General features: G+C 41.0%; 2 pseudogenes; one reads left to right on the plus strand and one right to left on the minus strand.

Moving 5' to 3' along the window:
• The first annotated feature begins 8,250 nt into the window (after positions 1-8,250).
• LOC118154496 (transcriptional coactivator YAP1 pseudogene) lies at positions 8,251-11,640 on the plus strand (annotated as a pseudogene).
• A 5,440-nt stretch (positions 11,641-17,080) lies between these two features.
• Positions 17,081-22,668, minus strand: LOC128932041 (transcriptional coactivator YAP1 pseudogene; annotated as a pseudogene).
• Positions 22,669-24,260: the final 1,592 nt, after the last annotated feature.

Below are 24,260 nucleotides of genomic sequence, written 5' to 3' on the forward strand. Positions count from 1 at the left end.
TTTGCTATGAAATCTTTGCCCATGCCTATGTCCTGAATAGTACTGCATAAGTATTACTCCATGGTGTTTAGAGTTTTAGGCTTTAAAGTCTTTGATTCTTATGGTGTAAGAAAGGCATCCAGTTTCAATTTTCTGCATATGGCTAGCTAATTATCCAAGCATCATTTATTAACAGGGAATCCTTTCCCTGTTGTTTGTTTTTGTCAGGTTTGACCATAATGGTGAAAGGACAAATTATCAAAGTATATCATCATGAAATTTCAGATCATAAAGAAAAGACTATAAAACCTTGCATATAGAAAAAGGAATTGAGGCCATACCTGAATAAGACTTCTTAGTAACATTAGAATCTATAAGACGATGAAGCTATCTTTTCAAAATTCTAAGGGGAAACTATTTTTGACCTAAAAATATCTCTAGTCAGTCATAATACCAGTCAGCATTTTCAAATATCCATGAAAGAAGAAGAAGAACAAGAACAAGAAGAACAAGAATTTAAATGCATCTTTTCCTAGAAAGTTCTTGAAGGACATGCTAGAGAAGATGAGAATATTATCTATTACACATGAAATCCAGGAAACAGGAATTGAAAAACAGGAGAGTCATCAAAAAAGTCTCAGAATGACAGCTCTCACTCTGACAGGAAAAAGTAAAAGACTAGATAAGCATAAATTGAAGAGATGTCAAAAAAATTTCCTGGAAAAAAAATAACCAATATATTATTTGATATCTAGGCATGCAGAAATATTGTTAGTACTGTGATAGAACCATTGAACTACTGGGGAAAAAATAACAATAAATTCATAGAAAACTAAACAAATCAATGTGTGAGGAAAATTTTAACTACAGAAAAATAATCCTACAATAACAGAAACCACAGTATATTACTTGGCTCTGCAATGTATATTTACAAGGTAGAGATCTTATAAAGTAACAACTGATTTAACCAAAAGTTGTGATAGAATAATAGGACCATTGGATTATGGAGAGTAGAAGAATGATGAAAGAAAAACAGTTGTGATGGCTTACACTTGTAAGTCCAGCAACTTTGGAGGCTGAGTGAGGCAGGAGGATTGCTTGAGGCCAAAAGTTTGAGATCGCCTTGGGAAACATAGTAAGAACCCATCTCTTAAAAAATTAAAAAATGAAAAACTTACTGGGCATGGTGGCATGTACCTGTAGTCCCGGGTACACAGGAGGCTGAAGTAAGAGGATCAGAGGAGCCCAGGAATTGGAGGCTGCAATGAGCCATGATTATACCACTGCATTCCAGTCTAGGTGACAAAGCAAGACCTCAACTCTAAAAAAAAATAATAATAATAATGAAAACATATAAATGCTATACTACCATATCAAAGTGGTAATATAAAAAAGATGTGATGGGGGTGCAGATGTGCTTCTAAGATGGCCAACTAGAAGTGGTAGTGATCAGAAGCTCCCATCAGAAAGAACCATAATAGTGTGTAAATCCTGCATTGACAACCAATGTATCCAGGTTCTCCCATCAGAACTGACTAGGTTGGCTGGAGTGACCCACAGAAAGAGCAGTGTGGTGTGGCAGCACACATAAGAGCCATATGGGGCAGGGAAGCCCCCATCCCCCAGCCAAGGGAAGTGGTAAGTGAGCACGCTACCCAGCTGGGGAAACCATGTTTTTTCCATGGTACTGTGCAACTCATGGATCAGAAGATCCCACTCACAAACCCATGCCACCACCACCTAGAGTCCCAACCCTAGAGCCGTGCAGATTCTCAACAGCCTTTCAGCTAGAATCTGCTTAAGCCTACCAAGTTCCTGGGGATGAAGAGTGACCAGAAACACAGCTGCAGCTGCCTGCTGTTTAAGCCATTTGAGCTTCTTGGGGGAGAGGCAGCAGGCACCACTGGGACTGATAGCTGCCTAAAACGCTAAGCTCCTTGGGCAGGGTAAGGGAGCCAGCCATCTCCATAGCGCCAGGCTGTGCTTTTCCCTGCTGGAGCTAGGAAGGCTGAATGGCTTGGTCCTAAGGAGTGTCCCCTAGTGCCCAACACACTGGCTGTGATAGACTGTGGCCAGAGAGCCTCTTCAGGCGTGACCCTGACCCATCCCTCCTCACTGGTGAGGCCTCCTGCACAAACTCCAACTCCAACCAGGGTTTCAGGGACAGAACTCCTAGAGGTAGAGGTGGCTGCAGTCTCTGTGGACCAGCAGACTTAGCCTTTCCTTCTGGTAGTTCTGAGGAATCCGGGCAGCCCAGATAAGTGGGTTTCCCCACAGTGAAGCACACCCCTTCCACCAAGGGAGAGTGAAAATGCTTCATTAAATGGGTCCTGTTCCTTGTGTCACCCAACTGGGTGAGACCGTCCAACAGCATTGTCAGACACCCTATACAAGAGTGATCCTATTAGCATCAGGTTAGTGCCCCTTGACATCAGAGATCCCAAAAGAAAAAGCAGGCACCCATCTTGCTGTTCTCCAGCCTCCCTGAGTGACATCTCCAGGTGCAGGAGTGAACCAGATGAATAGGGCAGCTCTATAGAAGAAAAAATACAGCTGAAAAGGGAATTACAAACCACTGCTCAAGAATGTATTCTTCAAGGAGAATTACAAACCACTGCTCAAGAAAATAAAAGAGGACACAAACAAATGGAAAAACATTCCATCCTCATGGATAGGAAGAATCAATATCATGAAAATGACCATACTGCCCAAAGTAATTTATAGATTCAATGCTATGCCCAACAAACTACAGTTGACATTCTTTACAGAATCATAAAGAACTACTTTAAATTTCATATGGAACCAAGGAAGAGTCCATATAGTCAAGACAATTATAAGCAAAAAGAACAAATCTGCAGGCATCGCTCTGCCTGACTTCAAACTATACTACAAGGCTATATTAACCAAAAAAGCATGGTACTGGCACCAAAACAGCATGGTACTGGAACCAAAACAGACATATAGGTCAATGGAACAGAACAGAGACCACAGAAATAACACCACACATCTAAAACTATCTGATCTTTGACAAATCTTATGAAAACAAGCAATGGGGAAAGGATCTCCTATTCAATAAATGGTGCTGGAAAAACTGGCTTGCCATATGCAGAAAACTGAAACTAGACCCCTTCCGTACTCCTTATAGAAAAACAAATTCAAGATGGACTGAAGACTTACGTGTAACACCCAAAACAATTAAAGCCTTAGAAGAAAACCTAGGCAATACCATTCAGGACATAGGCATGAGCAAAGACTTCCTGAAAAAAACAACAAAAGCAATGGCAACAAAAGCCAAAATTGACAAATGGGACCTAATTAAACTAAAGAGCTTATACACAGCAAAAGAAACTATCATCAAAGTAATCAGGCAACCTACGGAATGGGAGAAAATGTTCACAATCTACCCAACTGACAAAGGTCTAATATCTAGAACCTAAAAAGAACTTAAACAAATTTACAAGAAAAAAAAACAAACAACCCTATAAAAAAGTGGGCAAAGAATATGAACAGACATTTCTAAGAAGACATTTACATGACCAACAAACGTGAAAAAAAGCTCAATATCACTAATCACTAGAAAAATGCAAATCAAAACCATAATGAGATACCATCTCATGCCAGTCAACATGGCAATTATTAAAATGTCCAGGAACAACAGATGCTGGCGAGGCTGTGGAGAGATACGAAGGGTTTTACACTGTTGGTGGGAATGCAAATTAGTTCAACTGTTGTGGAAGATGGTATGGCAATTCCTCAAGGATCTAGAGCCAGAAATACCATTTGACCCAGTAATCCCATTACTGGTTATATACCCAAAGAAAATCATTCTACTATAAAGACACATGCACACATATATCTTTATTGCAGCATTTTTTACAATAGCAAAGTCATGGAATCAACCCAAATGCCCATCAATGATAGACTTGATTTTTTAAAACTGTGGTACATTATACCCTGGGATATTACGCAGCCATAAAAAAGTATGAGATCATGTCCTTTGCAGGGACAGGGATGAAGCTGGAAGCCATCATTCTCAGCAAACAAACACATGAACAGAAAACCAAACACGACATACTCTCACTCATAAGTGGGAGTTGAACAATGAGAACATATGGAGACAGGGAGGGGAATGACACATACCAGGGCCTGTTGCAGGAGAGGGGATGGAACTTAGAGGATGGGTCAATAGGTTCATCAAACTACCGTGGCACACATATATCTGTATTAACAGACCTGCACATTCTGCACATGAATTCCAGAACTTAATTTGTTTAAAAAAAAGATGCAACTACTCTAGTAAAAACTTTAAATTATTAAACATATTTTAAATTACAGACATCCTGGTGAGGTTGACCAGAGACAGAGCCTCCCTTTTAAAGCATCAAGGCAGAGGAAAATACTGCCTGCAATAAGGAATAAAAAGAAACCTACTTTAAGCCTCTACATAGGCCCACCAGAGAATCCTGACAGGTACATCTAGGGGCAAATTGACAAATGGGACCTAATTAAACTAAAGAGCTTATACACAGCAAAAGAGACTATCATCAAAGTGATCAGGCAACCTATGGAATGGGAGAATCACCTAGATGCTGTGCCTGGAGTGGAAGCCACCCCAAGGTACAAAAGCAAAAAGCCACTGAATTTCTAGGCCCCTCGGTAGACTTGAGCAATGAGGACTTTTTGGAAAGGATAAAAAAAGCAATATATTTGACTGAACTCGAACTCTAGGGTTTATTCTCTTAAACCATTATACAGAAACTACTGAAGGCAAACTGTCAGGATGGAGAAATGGAAGCGATAGTTGAGTTTGTTGAATGAGAAAAGCAGAAGCAGCGGTAAATAGAAATGTGACTTGAGATACCATCTCATGCCAGTTAGAATGGCGATTATTAAAAAATCTGGAGAAAAAAAAATAGAAATGTGACAACATTTTGAGCATGAGTGAAAGCTGAGGATTCCACAAACCTGGACAAGAAAAACAGGAAAAGAACAATAGAGGAACCAAGAGATTACACTGCTGCTTGAAAATTGTGAAGATCTACCTTATAGCAACATTCCAGGTTAGCTCTTATAAAGTTTGAAGAACCTGACCTTGAGCAATCCAATTAACCCTTCAAGTCTCAGTTTTCTCCTCTGTAAAATGTGGATAATAACTACTTCAGAGTGTTGATATCAATGCAACACTAAAATGATTTTAAATAGATGAGAGCACTTAGGAAATTATAAATTTCCATGGCAAAAGTTCCAGGATGAAAGGGAAACCTCCTCAAGGGAATCTTGGAAACACAGAAAGTTTAGTGAGGTGAGAGCAGAGGAAGCTCACTGTTTTGCTATTAGTTTTCTCTGGGGAGAGTATGTCAAGGCCATCATCTGTTTGAATATCCCAATCTCTGGCACTTCTGATTGACAAAAATAATGCCTTTTAATATATCTAGAAATTAAAGAAATTTTCCCTCAAGATTTAAAAATATTTCCAATGGCACAATAATTTAAGCAAAGGTGAGTATTTACATAATAAAAACCTAGAAATGAAAAAGTAGAAATAGGATTTTAGACAAAATAGCAAATATATATCAGAATAGCTTGTAAGTGATTTGTGGCCAGGGCTTCTTTTACTCCTATGAATTTTATATTTTGTTGCTACAACTTGGTTTTCCTGTCTCAGATTTTCATTGCTTTGGCTATGTATTTGAACCTTCTGATTTTTTGCTTTATTGCTTCTTTCACTGCATTATAGTAGAGTGGTTTAGGATGTGAGGATAAAAGGAAATAAATATTTAACATGTTAATACACCTACTGCCATCTAATTTCCCACAATGTAAAGGAGTCTAGGAACAGTAAATATTCCGCATTTTGTTGGATATTTCCACCTAGTTTCAATGCGAATTGTTATCAAACATCAGTTAAGACTTTTAGACAATTATCAGAGGAAAAAAAAATAAAAGAATCATAAATTGAATTCATTTGAGGTAATTTGTCAAAGAGAAAGTTTCCAATTTTTCTTTGTTGTGGGGAGGTGTCAATCCTTAAAGCATCACTGAGTATCTTCTCTTCCCAAATCCTTATCTTCGTTTTATGATCCTGCAACTTCACATAGCACTGGTTAAATCAGGTGAGCCAGATCTAAGCTATTACCTAACACTGTCATTCGGTGAGGAAAATAAAGCAAAATCATAGGCTGAAAGAATCTACATGCAACAGTTTGAATGGATATTTAAATTGCACTTAAATAGCCATTTTTTTCTTTCCTTTGGAGATTTTTTTTTTTTCATTCTAACAAGAGAAAAGCCTGACATTATCTCAGAGGCTTTGTAAGCTACAATGAATGGCCCACATTTAGGAAAACTGGCATTTGTTGTCTTGAATTTCTCATGAAACAACAGGGATTCCTGTCTAGAAATCACCCATGAATCCTATCCCTGTTTATTTGCCCAGTTTAGGGTTTGAAGTTCATTTTGAGCCTGAAATCCTAGACTAATGCTTCCTTTAGTTTTACATTTAAAAATATAATTCAACTAACATTAGTTTTTGAAAAAACATTGAAAACACCAACAATAAATGGATCCTACACTACTCAAATTGCATAAAATCTAATATTTGGAAATGTCTAATAAATACAATAAAGACAAACACCTAATATCGTATCATGAAATGTACGATCAATCCTGTTAGGTAATATGTAATTTGCATGACATTGAATCTGAGTAATAACTTCCGGTAAAAATTTTTTTCTTTTAAAGAGGACTCTACACTGAATAAATATAATTATCCAAGCTTACACTATAAATATACTTGCTTTTTGGTAGAGGGCAAAACATATACTCTTTTTTTTAATTTAAAAAATAATTTTTCTAAAAAAATTACTTTTCATTCTGGGATACTTGCACGGAACGTGTAGCTTTGTTACATAAGTGTATATGTGCCATGGTGGTTTGATGCACCTACTGACCCGTCATCCTCTAAGTTCCCTCCACTCACCCGCTACCCCCTAACAGGCCCTGGTGTGTGTCATTCCCCTCCTTGGGTCCATGTGTGCTCATTGTTCAAGTCCCACTTATGAGTGAGAATATGCAGTATTTCCTGTCCTTTCGACATAGGTGAAGGTTGTGTGTGTGTGTGTGTGTGTGTGTGTGTGTGTGTTCGCGCGCGCGCGCACACGCGGGCCCGGGTTTACCCATTAACATAGGTTTACACCAGGGCCCTACGGGTGACAGTGTTTATTGCACTTTCTCTAGCAATTTAAAACTTTGGTTCTGTAGGAAAGACTGGGGAAAATAATCTGAGTGACTGCCATTCTCCTTTTCAAGTCTGCACCAAGAGGAACTATTTCTCTAGACTTTCTCCAGTTGTGTGTGTGTGTGTGTGGTCTGTGGTTGCCCTGAAGTTTTAGCCTTCTTATAAGTTCAAGAAACATAATGAAATTTCACATTATCTGATGTTTTTGTTTTATTTTAGTAAGGGTGGGAGCATGTTCTTTTTGCTTTCCTGCATCCCTGTCATAGCAAACATGTAAATAGCACTTAATATATGATAAGCATATGCACATTTACTCCTTACCACAATCCTATCGCAGGCACTATTAATATCATTCCTGTTTCTAGATGAGGAAAAGTGAGGCATGGAGAGGTTAAGGTTCACACCGCTAATATGTAGAGCAGGGATTTGAATCAACATTTTCTAGTTTGAGAAGTCAGGCTTTTAACCTAAAAACTAATTATCTCAAGTTGCTAATTACCTGCATAATATTTCTCTGGTTTTTTTTTTTTTTTTTTTTTTTTTTTAGATACTAATTACTCTGAGCACATCCCTACAAAAGAAAACTACTGGCTGTGTTTTCCAACCTGGGATGTTCCTGGCCTCTTAGTGTCCCCCACTTTTGCTCTGATCACCTAGCTTTTATGCATCATTCCCATACTCCATGCCTTAAGACGATTCCCCAGCTTTCTCTGCTTTCTGACTTTCCCCTGTCCCAGGTGTTTTATACTGATTTATTTTGTTCATTTAAATAAACAGGGGCGCAGCCGCCGCCAGGGAAAAGAAAGGGAGGGAGGGAGGAACAAGAAAAGGAAATAAAAGAGAAAGGGGAAGGAGGGGAAAGGACACCAGCCATCCGGCCTCCGTCAAGGGAGTTGGAGGGAAAAAGTTCTCAGGCGCCGCAGGTCCGGGTCCCTCGCAGCCCCTCCCGAGGCGCAGCCGCCAGACCAGTGGAGCCCGGGAGCAGGGCGGGGGCGGAGGCGGAGGCGCCTGGGCGGAGGATGCGGGGCCGCGGCACAGCCCCCGGCCGTGAGAGCTAGGAGAGCGCCGCTCCCACCGTCCAGCCCGCAGCCCTCGCCGTTTCTCCACCTCGGCCTGTGGAGCCGGGGAGTCCGGGCGGAGCCCTCGCTCGCCTGGTCAGGGGGTGCGCATCGGAGGAGGCAGAAGCCATGGAACCCGGGCAACAGCCGCCGCCTCATGTGGCCCCCCAGGGTCAAGGGCAGCCGCCTGCGCCGCCTCCTCAAGGGCAGGGCCCGCCGTCCGCAGCCGGCGGCACCCGCGACGACCCGTCACAGGCACGCCCCGCCGGGTATCAGATCGTGCACGTCCGCGGGGACTCAGACCCACTTGGAGGCGCTCTTCAATGCCGTCATGAACCCCCAAGAAGGCCAACGTGCACCAGACCGTGCCCATGGGGCTCCAGAAGCTGCCCGACTCCTTCTTCAAGCCGCCCGAGCCCAAATCCCACTCCCGACAGGCCAGTACTGATGCAGGCACTGCAGGAGCCCTGACTCCCCTCATGTTCGAGCTCATTCCTCTCCAGCTTCTCTGCAGTTGGGAGCTGTTTCTCCTGGGACACTGACCCCCACTGGAGTAGTGTCTGGCCCAGCAGCTACACCCACAGCGCAGCATCTTCCACAGTCTTCTTTTGAGATACCTGATGATGTACCTCTGCCAGCACGTTGGGAGATGGCAAAGACATCTTCTGGTCAAAAATACTTCTTAAATCGCATCGATCAGACAACATGGCAGGACCCCAGGAAGGCCATGCTGTCTCAGATGAACGCTACAGCCCCCACCAGTCCACCTGTGCAGCAGAATATGATGAATTCGGCCTCAGGTCCTCTTCCTGATGGATGGGAACAAGCCATGACTCAGGATAGAGAAATTTACTACCTAAACCATAAGAACAAGACCACCTCTTGGCTAGACCCAAGGCTTGAACCTCGTTTGGTAAAGCCATGAACCAGAGAATCAGTCAGAGTGCTCCAGTGAAACAGCCACCACCCCTGGCTCCCCAGAGCCCACAGCGAGGTGTCATGGGTGGCAGCAGCTCCAACCAACAGCAACAGATGCGACTGCAGCAACTACAGATGGAGAAGGAGAGGCTGCGGCTGAAACAGCAAGAACTGCTTTGGCAGGCAATGCAGAATATCAATCCCAGCACAGCAAATTCTCCAAAATGTCAGGAGTTAGCACTGCATAGCCATTTACCAACACTGGAGCAGGACGGTGGGACTCAAAATCCAGTGTCTTCTCCCGGGATGTCTCAGGAATTGAGAACAATGACGACCGATAGCTCAGATCCTTTCTTGAACAGTGGCACTTATCACTCTCGAGATGAAGTACCGACAGTGGACTAAGCATGAGCAGCTACAGTGTCCCTCGTACTCCAGATGACTTCCTGAACAGCATTGATGAGATGGAAACGGGTGATACTATCAACCAAAGCCCCCTGCCCTCGCAGCAGAACCGTTTCCCAGACTACCTTGAAGCCATTCCTGGGACAAATGTGGACCTTGGAACACTGGAAGGAGATGGAATGAACATAGAAGGAGAGGAGTTGATGCCAAGTCTGCAGGAAGCTTTGAGTTCTGACATCCTTAATGACATGGAGTCTGTTTTGGCTGCCGCCAAGCTAGATAAAGAAAGCTTTCTTACATGATTATAGAGCCCTCAGTAGACTGAATTCTAAATCTGTGAAGGATCTAAGGAGACATATGCACCTGAAATTTCCATAAGTCAGTTGCAGTTTTCTGGCTAATACAGAAAAAGATGAACAACTGTCCAGCAAGATACTTTAATCCTCTATTTTGCTCTTCCTTGTCCATTGCTGCTGTTAATTTATTGCTGACCTTTTTCACAGTTGGCTCTAAAGAATCAAAAAAAGAAAAACCTTTTTGTTTCTTTTGCTATTATAACTACTGTTCATTTTGGGGTCTGGGGGAAGTGAGCCTGTTTGGATAATCGATGCCATTCTTTTTGCCCAGTTAAATGTTCACCAGTCATTTTGACTAAATACTCAGAAGTCAGATGCTTCATGTCACAGCATTTAGTTTGTTCAACAGTTGTTTCTTCAGCTGCCTTTGGCCATTGGAAAAATGCGATTTACTGGTCTGACAAGCCAAAAAATGTTATATCTGATATTAAGTACTAATGCTGATTTGAAGAGATAGTTGAAACCAAGGCTGAAGACTTTTACTTTGAGTATCTTCTTTTCCTCCTGGTGCTATTATTAGTCACATGGTGACCTTGATTTTTATTTTAGGAGCTTTAGGCAGGAGATGATTTCCATAGAAATATATTAATTATTGCCACATACTCTAGTATAGGTTTTGGTGGATAATTTTGTGGGTGTGCATTTTGTTTTGTTTTGTTGTTTTTTTTTGGGGGGGCGGGTTGGTGATTTTGTTGGAACCTAGGCAAATGACCATATTAGTGAATCTGTTCATAGTTGTAGCTTGGGATAGTTATTGTAATTGTTGGTAAAAATCTTCATTTCCTGTTTTTTTTTTTCTACCACCTTATTTAAATCTTGATTATCTGCTCTTTCTTTTATATACATGCACACACAAACATAACATTTACAATAGTGCGGTAGCGGAATGTATCCTTTCTTTTTAGGTTTCCCTACTTTCCAGTTAATTTTAAAATGGTAGTGCTTTGTATGCATTTAGAATGCATGACTAGTAGTTAATATTTCACTGGTACTTTAAATCTGGTTGTGGACACAGTTGTTTGAAGTAGTTTAGTGTTCTAGAAAGAGCTATTACTATGGATAGTGCCTAGGGGAGTACTCCACACCCTGTGGGCATACAATAGATATTATCTGCTAAATTGGAAAGGGGCGAACCAGAAGTGGCTTTAATTTTTCCCTTGGACTCCCTTGGACTAATAACAGCCTTGGTTGGAAATCACTGAGTAGGTTTATAATGTGCATGACAGAAATAAGCTTTATAGTGGTTTACCATCATTTAGCTTTGGAAGTTTACCTTTGCCTTAGTTTTGGAAGTAAATTCTAGTTTGTAGTTCTCATTTGTAATGAACACATTGAAGACTAGATGAAAATATTGCCTTCAAGATTGTTCTTATAAGACTTGCTCCTACTTCTGTATGCTGAAAATTGACCCTGGATAGAATACTATAAGGTCATGAGTTAGCTGGAAAAGTGATCGGATTAATAAATGTATATTGGTAGTTGAATTTAGCAAAGAAATAAGAGATAATCATGATTATGCCTTTATTTTTACAGGAAGAGATGATGTAACTAGAGTATGTGTCTACAGGAGTAATGGTTTCCAAAGAGTACTTTTTAAAGGAACAAAATGAGCATGAATTAACTCTTCAATATAAGCTATGAAGTAATAGTTGGTTGTGAATTAAAGTGGCACGAGCTAGCACCTCTACGTTTAAGGGTCTTTTAATGTTTCTAGAATAAGTCCTTAATTTCAAGGGTTTATAACAGGTATAAAGTCTCTTCTCCTGGCAAAAGCTGCCATGAAAAGCCTCAGCTTGGGAAGATAGATTATTTTTCCCCCAATTACAAAACCTAAGTATTTTGGCCCATCAGTTTGGAGGAGTGCAAAAGTTGGAAGTCAGAAGTTTTATTTTAAATACTTTCAGTGCTCAAAAAAATGCAGTCACTGTGTTGTATATAATAGTTCATAGGTCGATCACTCATAATAATTGACTCTAAGGCTTTTATTAAGAAAACGGCAGAAAGATTAAATCTTGAATTAAGTCCGGGGGGAAATGGCCACTGTACAGATGGAGTTTTACAGTAATAATGAAATTCTACCTAGAATGCAAGTTTGGGTATATGAATTATATAGCATGTTGTTGGGATTTTTTTTTTTAATGTGCAGAAGATCAAAGCTACATGGAATGAGTGCCTATAATTTGCCAGTAACCACAAATTAAGATTATATTTTATATATCAGCAAAGTAGCTTTAGCTTAGTGGGAGGGTGGGAAGGTTTGGGGTGAGGGTTGTGAAGATTTAGGGGGACCTTGATAGAGAACTTTATGAACTTCTTTCTCTTTAATAAAGACTTGTCTTACATCTTGCTGTCATTAAACGCAGCCGTTCCTAGAATTTCAATCACTTAAGTACATCCACAAAACAAGAATATGGAGATCTTCATTTCCCCTTGACTTTAATTTGCCCAGTTATACCTCAGTGTTGTAGCAGTACTGTGATACCTGGCGCAGTGCTTTGATCTTATGATGCCCTCTGTACTGACCTGAAGGAGACCTAGGAGTCCTTTCTCTCAGTTTGAAGCATAGCCTTGATGTGGTCTCTTGTTTTATGTCCTTGTTCCTAATGTAAAAGTGCTTAACTGCTTCTTGGTTGTATTGGGTAGCATTGGGATAAGATTTTTAACTGGGTATTCTTGAATTGCTTTTACAATAAACCAATTTTATAATCTTTTTAAAATAAATAAATAAACAAATTCCCAATATCTCTAACATACAGTCTTTAACAAAATACCTTGTATCTTCAAACTAAATAGAATTTAAATGACCATATGGTGGATTTTTCCAAGGTAGGGAAGGTGGTTGTTTTGTTTTCATGTGTATAAAAAGGAAAAACATAATTATATAATTATATTAGTTCACATATTTTTGTTAGAAAACATGAATTCCATGATTAAGGGCAATTACAAAACAGTTGCATATATTCATTTACCTCAATTATTTTTTTCACCCCAACAATGGAGCAATTATCTCAATTCTATTACCTATCAAGCCATTGTTTTTGATGCTCCCCCGTTATATATTCCTGTCCTTCCACCACCTTCATTTTTGATATATCAGTCACTTTGGTTATATTTGCCATTATAGGCTATTACTAATGACAATGCTTAAGTATAATATTTACCATGGTAATAATAATGTAAAATAATGAGAAAAAGTGGCACAAGCTGCATTCATACATTACATTTTAAAATTAATAAATGCTAAGAGAATTGAGATGCTAAGCATGCTCAGTTCACACTCAGGGAGTGTATGCACTCAGTGACATTACCTTCTAATACCTATTAAGGCTACATTAGTTACTGTGCTTGTTGTTTATCTAAACATGATTTGTGACCTTCAGCTTCCTGTTTGTTCTCATCTAAACTCACCTTGAGTGCCAAATTTAATATTTTTTTCCTAGTATTAGTGCTTATAGAAACTCATATTCTCTGACATTTAGAAAACAGTGTTGCCCACAAAAGCCATTAAAATCTAAAGAGATTAGATTAAAATTCATTTAAAGGCTTCACATGTCCCCTGCACATTCTAATTTTAAGATTTCAGTGTAAGATGAACTTTTGGGGAATTCCTGATTTTTAAAAATCTCATAGGAGATATACTTGTCTAAACTTAGTTTTCCTCACCCTCTTTTTCTTCTTCCTGATAGATGCTGAAATAACATCCTAAATAGAATATTTGGCTAATTGTGTAGATGGAAATTCTGATACAGAAATATCTGTTCAGGTCTTTTGTCCAGTTTCTAATAGGATTATTATTTTTTAATTTTGCCATTGCACTTTTTGAGTTTCTTATATATTCTGGTTATTAATTCTTGTTGGACAGAGAGTTTGCAAATATATTTTCTCATTCTGAAGATTATCTCTTTACTTTAATGATGATTTCCTTTGTTGTGCAGCTTATTAGCATAATGTGATCTTATTTATCTATTTTTGGTTTTCTTGCCTATATCTTTAAGTCTGACTCATCTGATTTAAGCATAGCTATTTCTAGTCTCTTTTGGCTTCTATTTGCATGGAATTTCTTTTTTTATCCCTTCCCTTTCAGCTTGTATGTGTTCTTAAAGGTGAAGTGAGTATCTTGTAGGCAGCATATAGCTGGGTCTTGTTTTTTAATCAACTGGCCATTCTCTGTCTTTTGATAAGATAATTTATCTATTTACATTCATGGCAATGATTGATAAATCAAAACCTACTCCTTACTTTTTTTTTTTTTTTGAGATGGAGTTTCGCTCTTGCTACCCAGGCTGGAGTGCAATGGCACGATCTCGGCTCACCGCAACCTCCGCCTCCTGGGTTCAGGCAATTCTCCTGCCTCAGCCTCCTGGGTAGCTGGGATTACAGGCACGCACCACCATGCCCAGCTAATTTTTTGTATTTTTAGTAGAGATGGGGTTTCACCATGTTGACCAGGATGGTCTCAATCTCTTGACCTCATGATCCACCCGCCTCAGCCTCCCAAAGTGCTGGGATTACAGGCATGAGCCACCGCGCCCGGCCAACATTTTGTTAATTATTTTCTCATTTTATAGATGCTTTCTTTGTCTCTTTCTCTCTTGTTACCTTTTAGTGATTAAGATGTGATTTTTCTCTGGCAATACGCTTCAATATTTTTTACATTTATCTTTTGTGTTTGTAGTACAGGTTTTTGTTTTGTGGTTACCATGAGGCCTGCATAAAACATGTTATAATCATAATGGCCTATTTTAAACTGATAGCAACTTTTGATCATATTAAAAATTTTACACTTTTATTCTACCTTCTCTTCCCTTCCTGCATTTAAAATTTTTGATGTCACAGCTTACATCTTTTATTTATTTATTTATTTATTTATTTATTTATTTATTTATTTATTGAGATGGAGTTTTGCTCTTGTTACCCAGGCTAGAGTGCAATGGCGCCATCTCGGTTCATCACAACCTCCACCTCCTGGGTTCAGGCAATTTTCCTGCCTCAGTTTCCTGAGTAGCTGGGATTACAGGCACACGCCACCATGCCCAGCTAACTTTTTGTATTTTGAGTAGAGACGGGGTTTTACCATGTTGACCAGGATGGTCTCGATCTCTTGACTTCGTGATTCATCCACCTCGGCCTCCCAAAGTGCTGGGATTACAGGCTTGAGCCCCCACGCCCAGCCTACATCTTTTAATACTGTGTATCTTATTAAAAGTAATAGCACGATAATTTTTTAAAGATACACAGTATTTTTTTCTTATCTTTACACTAACCGTATAAGTGAATTACACACAACTATTACAGTATTAGAGTACTCTGAATTGACTGAATTTGACTTGCTATTACCAGTGAGTTTATACTTCATATGTTTTCATGTTACTAAGTAGCATCCTTTTCTTTCAGCTTAAAAAACTGTCTTTAATGTTTCTTTCCATACAGGTCTAGTGATGATGAGCTCCCTCAGTTTTTGTTTGGGAAAGAACACCTTTGTTTCTGAAAAACAGCTTTGCTGGGTAAAATATTCTTGGCATTTTTTTCCTTTAACATTTCAAATACATCATCCCACTCATTCTTGGTTTGCAAGATTTCTGCTAAGAATTCCATTACTAGTCTTACTACTCCCTTATGGGTGATAAGCTTCTTTTCTCTTGATAATTTTAGGATCCTCTCTTTCTCTTTGATTTTTAACAGTTTGCTTATAATATGTCTTGATATGGTCTTATTTAGAATGAATTTGATTGGAGATCACTGACCTTCCTATACCTGGATGTTTACATTTTCTTTCCAGATTTGCAAAGTTCTTAACTATTATTTATTTAAGTAAACTTTCTGTCCCTTTTTCTCTCTCTTCTCCTTCTTGAACTGCCATAACTCAAATGTTTCTCTTTTGATGCTATTTCATAAATACCATAACTCTCTTTAGTTCTTTTTATTCTCTTTCCCTTTTTCTCCTGTGACTATATATTTTGAAATAATGTACATTTCAGTTCACAGATTTCTTTCTGCTTGATATGTTTTGGGGATGACACTGTCCGTCACATTTCTCATTTCATTCATTGTACGTTGTACTTTTCAGCTCCAGAATTTCTGTTTGTTTATTTTTTTAATTCAATATCTGTGAAATTTCTCAATTTGTTTCATGTATTATTTTCCTGATTTTATTGATTTGTTTCCCTTCATTTTCTTAATGTTCACCAAACTTCCTTAAAACAGATATTTTAATTACTTTTTAGGCAGTTCTTGCATCTCCATTTTTGGGAACATTAACTAGTAGGAAATTATTGTGTTCCTTTGGTGGTGATATGTCTTCTTGATTTTTCATGTTTCTTATTGTCTTACATTGATGTCTGCATATTTTTTGGAACAGTCATCTTTTCTAGGCTTAAAGGCTAGAAAGACGTATAGAAAGACCTTCCCCTAGAGGGGAATGTGAGAGAACTGGTTGGATAGAGTGCAGAAGTTCTGGCACCAGTGAGGACACAGCAGCTGTGTAGTCTCTGTGTAGGTCTGTCAGCCAAGATCCCTGCCTGTCCCCAGAACCTATAAACTCTGTGCACACCTATACTCCTGTTGAGGAAGATTACAGGAACCCTCAGTGGTTAACACTGTGGATGTTTGTAGTGGTGACAGGGTTTGGGGGGTCTTTGGTAGCCTACATGATTTTTTTTTACATGAAATGTCAGGATATGCATATCTATAGAAGCAAAGTAGATTAGTGGTTTCTAGAGGCTGAAGAGCAGGGGGAATGTGTAAAGTGCTGATCAGGACTTTCTTTTGAGTTATGAAAATATTCTGGAGTTAGATATTAAGGATACTTGCATAGCTTTATATTAAAACTCACTGAATTGTATGTCTCAACAGGGTGAATTTTATAGTATGTAAATCATATTTCAACAACAATAATGAACAAAAGAATAACACATTACAGACATGACCTGTTGCTGGCAAAACTTGAAACCACCAGTCTGTATCTGTCCATAACCAGTCTGTGTGTGAACATTTTTTAGTATAACTGACTGTAATGGCAAAAGGAACTACTCATGTTTTTTTAAAGTGACAGAGTGCCCTGGTGTTTGAGACAGTCAAGGTGTATTGTGTCAGTAAGTTGTCAGAAGCGAGCATGAGGGCACTGCATATTGTAGTTAAGATTTTTTTTGTTTAATTGGAACTATTTAGTGACAGTCACAGCATTTATGAAATCTCATTGTTCAAGGAGTATAGCATAAAGAATGATTGAAAGTTTACCTTTTTGTTCAGGGTGGCTGGCAAGATGGCTCAATAGGAAAAGCTTCAGTCTGCAGCTTCCAGTGAGATCAATGCAGAAGGTGGGTGATTTTTGCACTTCCCACTGAGGTACCTGGCTCATCTCATTGGGACTGGTTAGACAATGGATGCAGACCATGGAGGGAGAGCTGAAGCAGGGTGAGGTGTCACCTCACCCAGGAAATATAAGGCATCAGGGAACTCCCTCCCCTAGCCAAGAGAACTCATGAGGGACTGTGCCATGAAGGATGGTGCATTCAGGCCCAGATGCTATGCTTTTCTCATGGTCTTCACAGCCCAGAGACCAGGAGATTCCCTTGGGTGCTTACACCACCAGGGCCCTGGGTAAAAGCACAAAACTCTGCAGCCATTTGGGCCAACACCAAGCTAGCTGCAGAAGTTTTTTTCATACCCCAGTGGCACCTAAAATGCTTGTGAAGCAGAACTGTTCACCACCCTAGAAAGGGAGCTAAAGACAGGGAGCCAAGTGGTCTAGCTCAGTGGATCCCACCTCCATGGAGCACAGCAAGGTAAGATCCACTGGCTTGAAATTCTCACTGCCAGCAGAGCAGTCTGAAGTCAACCTGGAACACTCGAGCTTGGTGGGGGAAGGGGCATCTGCCATTTCTGAGACTTGAGTAGGTGGTTTTCCCCTAACAGTGTAAACAAAACTGAGGGGAAGTTAGAACTGGGCAGAGCCCACTTCAGCTCAGCAGAGCCACTGTATCCAGAAGGCTTCTCTAGATTCCTCCTCTCTGGGTAGGCCTTGTCTGAAAGAAAGGCACAGCCTCATCAGGGACTTATAGATAAAACTCCCATCTCCTTGAGACAGAGCACCTTGGGGAAGGGGAGGCTGTGGATGCAGCTTCAGCAGACTTAAACGTTCCTGTCTGCTGGCTCTAAAGAGAGCAGCAGATCTCCCAGGACAGTGCTTGAGCTCTGCTAAGGGACAGACTGCCTCTTCAAATGGGTCCCTGACCCACATGCCTCCTGACTGGAACACATCCCAGCAGGGGTCAACAGACACCAAATATAGGAAAGCTCTGGCTGGCACCTTACAAGTGCCCATCTGGGATGAAGCTTCCAGAGGAATGAACGGGCAGCAATTTTTGCTGTTCAGTAGCCTCTGCTGGTGATACCCAGGCAAACAGGGTCTGGAGTGGACCTCCAGCAAACTCCAGAAGACCTGTAGCAGAAGATCCTGATGGTTAGAAGGAAAACTAACAAGCAGAAAGGAATAGCATCAACATCAACAAAAAGGACGACGACACAAAAACCCCATCCGAAGGTCACCAACATTAAATATCAAAGGTAGATAAATCCATGAAGATAAGGGAAAACCAGTGCAAAAAAGGCTGAAAATTTCAAAAACCAGACCACCTCTTCTCCTCCAAAGGATCACAGCTTCTCCCTAGCAAGGGAACAAAACTGGATGGAGAATGAGTTTGACAAATTGACAGAAGTAGGCTTCAGAAGGTGGGTAGTAAAAAACTCCTCTGAGCTAAAGGAGTATATTCTAACCCGATGCAAGGAAGCTGAAAAACTTGAAAGGAGGTTAGAGAAATTGCTAACTAGAATAACCAGTGTAGAGAACATAAATGACCTGATGGAGCTGAAAAATAGCAGAAGAATGTCATGAAGCATACACAAGTATCAATAGCCAATCGTTCAAGCAGAAGAAAGGATATTAGGGATTGAAGATCAACTTAATGAAATAAAGCATATAGGCAAGATTAGAGAAAAAAGGATAAAAAGGAATGAACAAAGCCTCCAGGAAATATGGGACTATGTTAAAAGAACAAACCTACATTTGATTGGTGTACCTGAAAATGATGGGGAGAATGGAACCAAGTTGGAAAACACTCTTCAAGATGTTATCCAGGAGAACTTCCCCAATCTAGCAAGATAGATCAACATTCAAATAAAAAAAAATACAGAAAATACCACAAAGATACTCCTCGAGAAGAGCAACCCCAAGACACATAATCGTCAAATTCACTAAGGATGAAATGAAGGAAAAAAATGTTAAGGGCAGCTAGAGAGAAAGATTGGATTATTCACAAAGGGAAGCACATCAGACTCACAGCAGATCTTTCTGCAGAAACCCTATAAGCAAAAAGAGAGTAGGGGCCAATATTCAACATTCTTCAAGTAAAGAACTTTCAACCCAGAATTTCATATCCAGCCAAATAAGCTTCATAGGCGAAGAAGAAATAAAATCCTTTACAGACAAGGAAATGCTGAAAGGTTTTGTCACCACCAGGCCTGCCTTACAAAAGCTCCTGAAGGAAGCACTAAATATGGAAAGGAAAAAGAAGGGACAGCAATCTGTGAAAATGGTAAAGATCATCGACACAATGAAGATACTGCATCAACTAATGAGCAAAATAACCAGCTAGCATCATAATGACAGGATCAAATTCACACATAACAATGTTGACCTTAAATGTAAATGGGCTTAATGCCCCAATTAAAAGTCACAGACTGGCAAATTGGATAAAGAATCAAGGCCTTTTGGTGTGCTATATTCAGGAAACCCATCTCATGTGCAAAGACACATATAGACTCAAAATAAAGGGATAGGGGAATATTTACCAAGAAAATGGCTAATAAAAAAAAGTGGTAGGGGGGTAGAGAGGTTGCAATTCTAGTCACTGAAAAACATACTTTAAACCAACAAAGATCAACAAAAACAAAGAAGGGCATTATGTAAAGGGATCAATGCAAAAAGAAGAGCTAACTATCGTAAATACATATGTACCCAATACAGGAGGATCCAGATTCATAAACCAATTTCATAGAGACCTACAAAGAGACTTAGACTCCCACACAATAATAGTGGAAGACTGTAACTGCCCACTGTCAGTATTAGACAGATCAATGAGACAGAAAACTGACAAGGGTATTCAGGACTTGAACGCAGCTCTGGACCAAGCAGACCTAATAGACATCTACAGAACTCTCCACCTCAAATCAACAGAATATACATTCTTCTTAGCACCACATCACACTTATTCGAAAATGGAGCACATAATTAGAAGTAAAACATCCTTAGCAAATGCATAAGAATGAAAATCATAACAAACAGTCTCTCAGACCACAGGGAATTCAGAATTAAGAAATTCACTCAAAACCTCACAACTACATGGCAACTGAGCAACCTGCTCCTGCATGACTACTGGGTAGATAACAAAATTAAGGCAGAAATAACTAAGTTCTTTGAAACCAATTGGGAGAAAGACACAATGTACCAGAATCTCTGGGACATAGCTAAACCAGTGTCTGGAGGGAAATTTATAGCACTAAATGCCCACAGGAGAAAGTAGGAAAGATCTAAAATCGACACCCCAATATTACAATTAAAAGAACTAGAGAACCAAGAGCAAACATTCAAAGTTAGCAGAAGACAAGAAGTAACTAAGATTAGAGCAGAACTGAAGGAGAGAGATAAACCCTTCAAAAAAAATCAATGAATCCAGGAGGTTTTTTTTTTAAAAGATCAACAAAATAGACCACTGGCCAAACTAATAAAGAAGAAAGGAGAGAAGAATCAAATAGACACAAAAAAATGATGAAGGGGAGATCACCATTGATCCCACAGAAGTACAAACTACCATCAGAGAATACTATAAACACCTTTACACAAATATGAACCAGCCTTGCATCCCCGGGATGAAGCTGACTTGATTATGGTGGATAAGCTTTTTGATGTGCTGCTGGCTTCAGTTTGCCAGGATTTTATCGAGGTGCATATGTCTCCTTAGATCCTTCACAGATTTAGAATTCAGTCTACTGAGGGCTCTATAACCATGTAAGAAAGCTTTCTTTATCTAGCTTGGTGGCAGCCAGAACAGACTCCATGTCATTAAGGATGTCAGAACTCAAAGCTTCCTACAGACTTGGCATCAACTCCTCTCTTTCTATGTTCATTCCATCTCCTTCCAGTGTACCAAGGTCCACATTTGTCCCAGGAATGGCTTCAAGGTAGTCTGGGAAACGGTTCTGCTGAGAGGGCAGGGGGCTTTGGTTGATAGTATCACCCGTTTCCATCTCATCAATGCTGTTCAGGAAGTCATCTGGGGTACGAAGGACACTGTAGCTGCTCATGCTTAGTCCACTATCGGTACTTCATCTCGAGAGTGATAGGTGCCACTGTTCAGGAAAGGATCTGAGCTATCGGTCGTCATTGTTCTCAATTCCTGAGACATCCCGGGAGAAGACACTGGATTTTGAGTCCCACCGTCCTGCTCCAGTGTTGGTAAATGGCTATGCAGTGCTAACTCCTGACATTTTGGAGAATTTGCTGTGCTGGGATTGATATTCTGCATTGCCTGCCAAAGTAGTTCTTGCTGTTTCAGCCGCAGCCTCTCCTTCTCCATCTGCAGTTGCTGCAGTCGCATCTGTTGCTGTTGGTTGGAGCTGCTGCCACCCATGACACCTCGCTGTGGGCTCTGGGGAGCCAGGGGTGGTGGCTGTTTCACTGGAGCACTTTGACTGATTCTCTGGTTCATGGCTTTACCAAACGAGGTTCAAGCCTTGGGTCTAGCCAAGAGGTGGTCTTGTTCTTATGGTTTATGTAGTAAATTTCTCTATCCTGAGTCATGGCTTGTTCCCATCCATCAGGAAGAGGACCTGAGGCCGAATTCATCATATTCTGCTGCACAGGTGGACTGGTGGGGGCTGTAGCGTTCATCTGAGACAGCATGGCCTTCCTGGGGTCCTGCCATGTTGTCTGATCGATGCGATTTAAGAAGTATTTTTGACCAGAAGATGTCTTTGCCATCTCCCAACGTGCTGGCAGAGGTACATCATCAGGTATCTCAAAAGAAGACTGTGGAAGATGCTGCGCTGTGGGTGTAGCTGCTGGGCCAGACACTACTCCAGTGGGGGTCAGTGTCCCAGGAGAAACAGCTTCCAACTGCAGAGAAGCTGGAGAGGAATGAGCTCGAACACGCGGGGAGTCAGGGCTCCTGCAGTGCCTGCATCAGTACTGGCCTGTCGGGAGTGGGATTTGGGCTCGGGCGGCTTGAAGAAGGAGTCGGGCAGCTTCTGGAGCGTCACGGGCACGGTCTGGTGCACTTTGGCCTTCTTGGGGTTCATGACGGCATTGAAGAGCGCCTCCAAGTGGGTCTGAGTCCCCACGGACGTGCACGATCTGATGCCCGGCGTGAGGTGCCTGTGACGGGTCGCCGCGGGTGCCGCCGGCTGCCCGGGTGCGGACGGCGGGCCCTGCCCTTGAGGAGGCGGCGCAGGCGGCTGCTCTTGGCCCTGGGGGGCCACATGAGGCGGCGGCTGCTGCCCGGGTTCCATGGCTTCTGCCTCCCCCGATGCGCACCCCCTGACCAGGCGAGCGAGCGCTCCGCCCGGACGCCCCGGCTCCACAGGCCGAGGTGGAGAAACAGCGAGGGCTGCGGGCTGGACGGTGGGAGCGGCGCTCTCCTAGCTCTCACGGCCGGGGGCTGTGCAGCGGCCCCGCATCCTCCGCCCAGGCGCCTCCGCCTCCGCCTCCGCCTCCGCCTCCGCCCCCGCCCCCGCCCTGCTCCCGGGCTCCACTGGTCTGGCGGCTGCGCCTCGGGAGGGGCTGCGAGGGACCCGGACCTGCGGCGCCTGAGAACTTTTTCCCTCCAACTCCCTTGACGGAGGCCGGATGGCTGGTGTCCTTTCCCCTCCTTCCCCTTTCTCTTTTATTTCCTTTTCTTGTTCCTCCCTCCCTCCCTTTCTTTTCCCTGGCGGCGGCTGCGCCCCTGTTTATTTAAATGAACAAAATAAATCAGTATAAAACACCTGGGACAGGGGAAAGTCAGAAAGCAGAGAAAGCTGGGGAATCGTCTTAAGGCATGGAGTATGGGAATGATGCATAAAAGCTAGGTGATCAGAGCAAAAGTGGGGGACACTAAGAGGCCAGGAACATCCCAGGTTGGAAAACACAGCCAGTAGTTTTCTTTTGTAGGGATGTGCTCAGAGTAATTAGTATCTAAAAAAAAAAAAAAAAAAAAAAAAAAAAAACCAGAGAAATATTATGCAGGTAATTAGCAACTTGAGATAATTAGTTTTTAGGTTAAAAGCCTGACTTCTCAAACTAGAAAATGTTGATTCAAATCCCTGCTCTACATATTAGCGGTGTGAACCTTAACCTCTCCATGCCTCACTTTTCCTCATCTAGAAACAGGAATGGTATTAATAGTGCCTGCGATAGGATTGTGGTAAGGAGTAAATGTGCATATGCTTATCATATATTAAGTGCTATTTACATGTTTGCTATGACAGGGATGCAGGAAAGCATAAAGAACATGCTCCCACCCTTACTAAAATAAAACAAAAACATCAGATAATGTGAAATTTCATTATGTTTCTTGAACTTATAAGAAGGCTAAAACTTCAGGGCAACCACAGACCACACACACACACACACACACACACACACACACACAACCTTTACCTATGTGGAAAGGACAGGAATATATATGCTGGAACCAGGTCTACGGCTGGGAATGGGGCAGCAGCTCTAAGAAGACAAACGCTTGGACCCATGGACATAGAAGCTGCCTAAGCTGAGGCTTAACCACGTCAGATATGGCCACTTTCACTTACCCCATCCCTCAGTCAGGTCAACAAGTGTTAAACAGCAATTAACTCTGATACCGGTTGGAAGAGAGGCAGGAATATGAAGAGAGGATCTCTCTGACACAGACAAAATGGACACCTAAAGCTACAAATGGAGCAAATATTGAGAAAAACCTCTAGAAAATGAACTCCCACCCTAAACACAAAATAATGCCAGAGAAATCTGAAGTCTATGGTACACTAAGAATAATTATAAGAACAACAAATTCCTACTCACTCTAAAAGGGAATAAAATGTGTACATGTACTCATTTTCAAGCAAAAAAAAAAAACTACCTCAGTTTCTACTATCCTACACAAGATGTCAGATTTTCAACAAAAAATTATAAGGATATAAAAAAGCAAGATAAAAAAAGCACAATGTCAGGGACAAATTAATAGAATCAGATACAGATAAGAGAAATTAGAACTATCAGATAAAGAATTTAAA

Source organism: Callithrix jacchus, chromosome 1 (assembly GCF_049354715.1).
Source record: "Callithrix jacchus isolate 240 chromosome 1, calJac240_pri, whole genome shotgun sequence".
Lineage (NCBI taxonomy): Eukaryota > Metazoa > Chordata > Mammalia > Primates > Cebidae > Callithrix > Callithrix jacchus.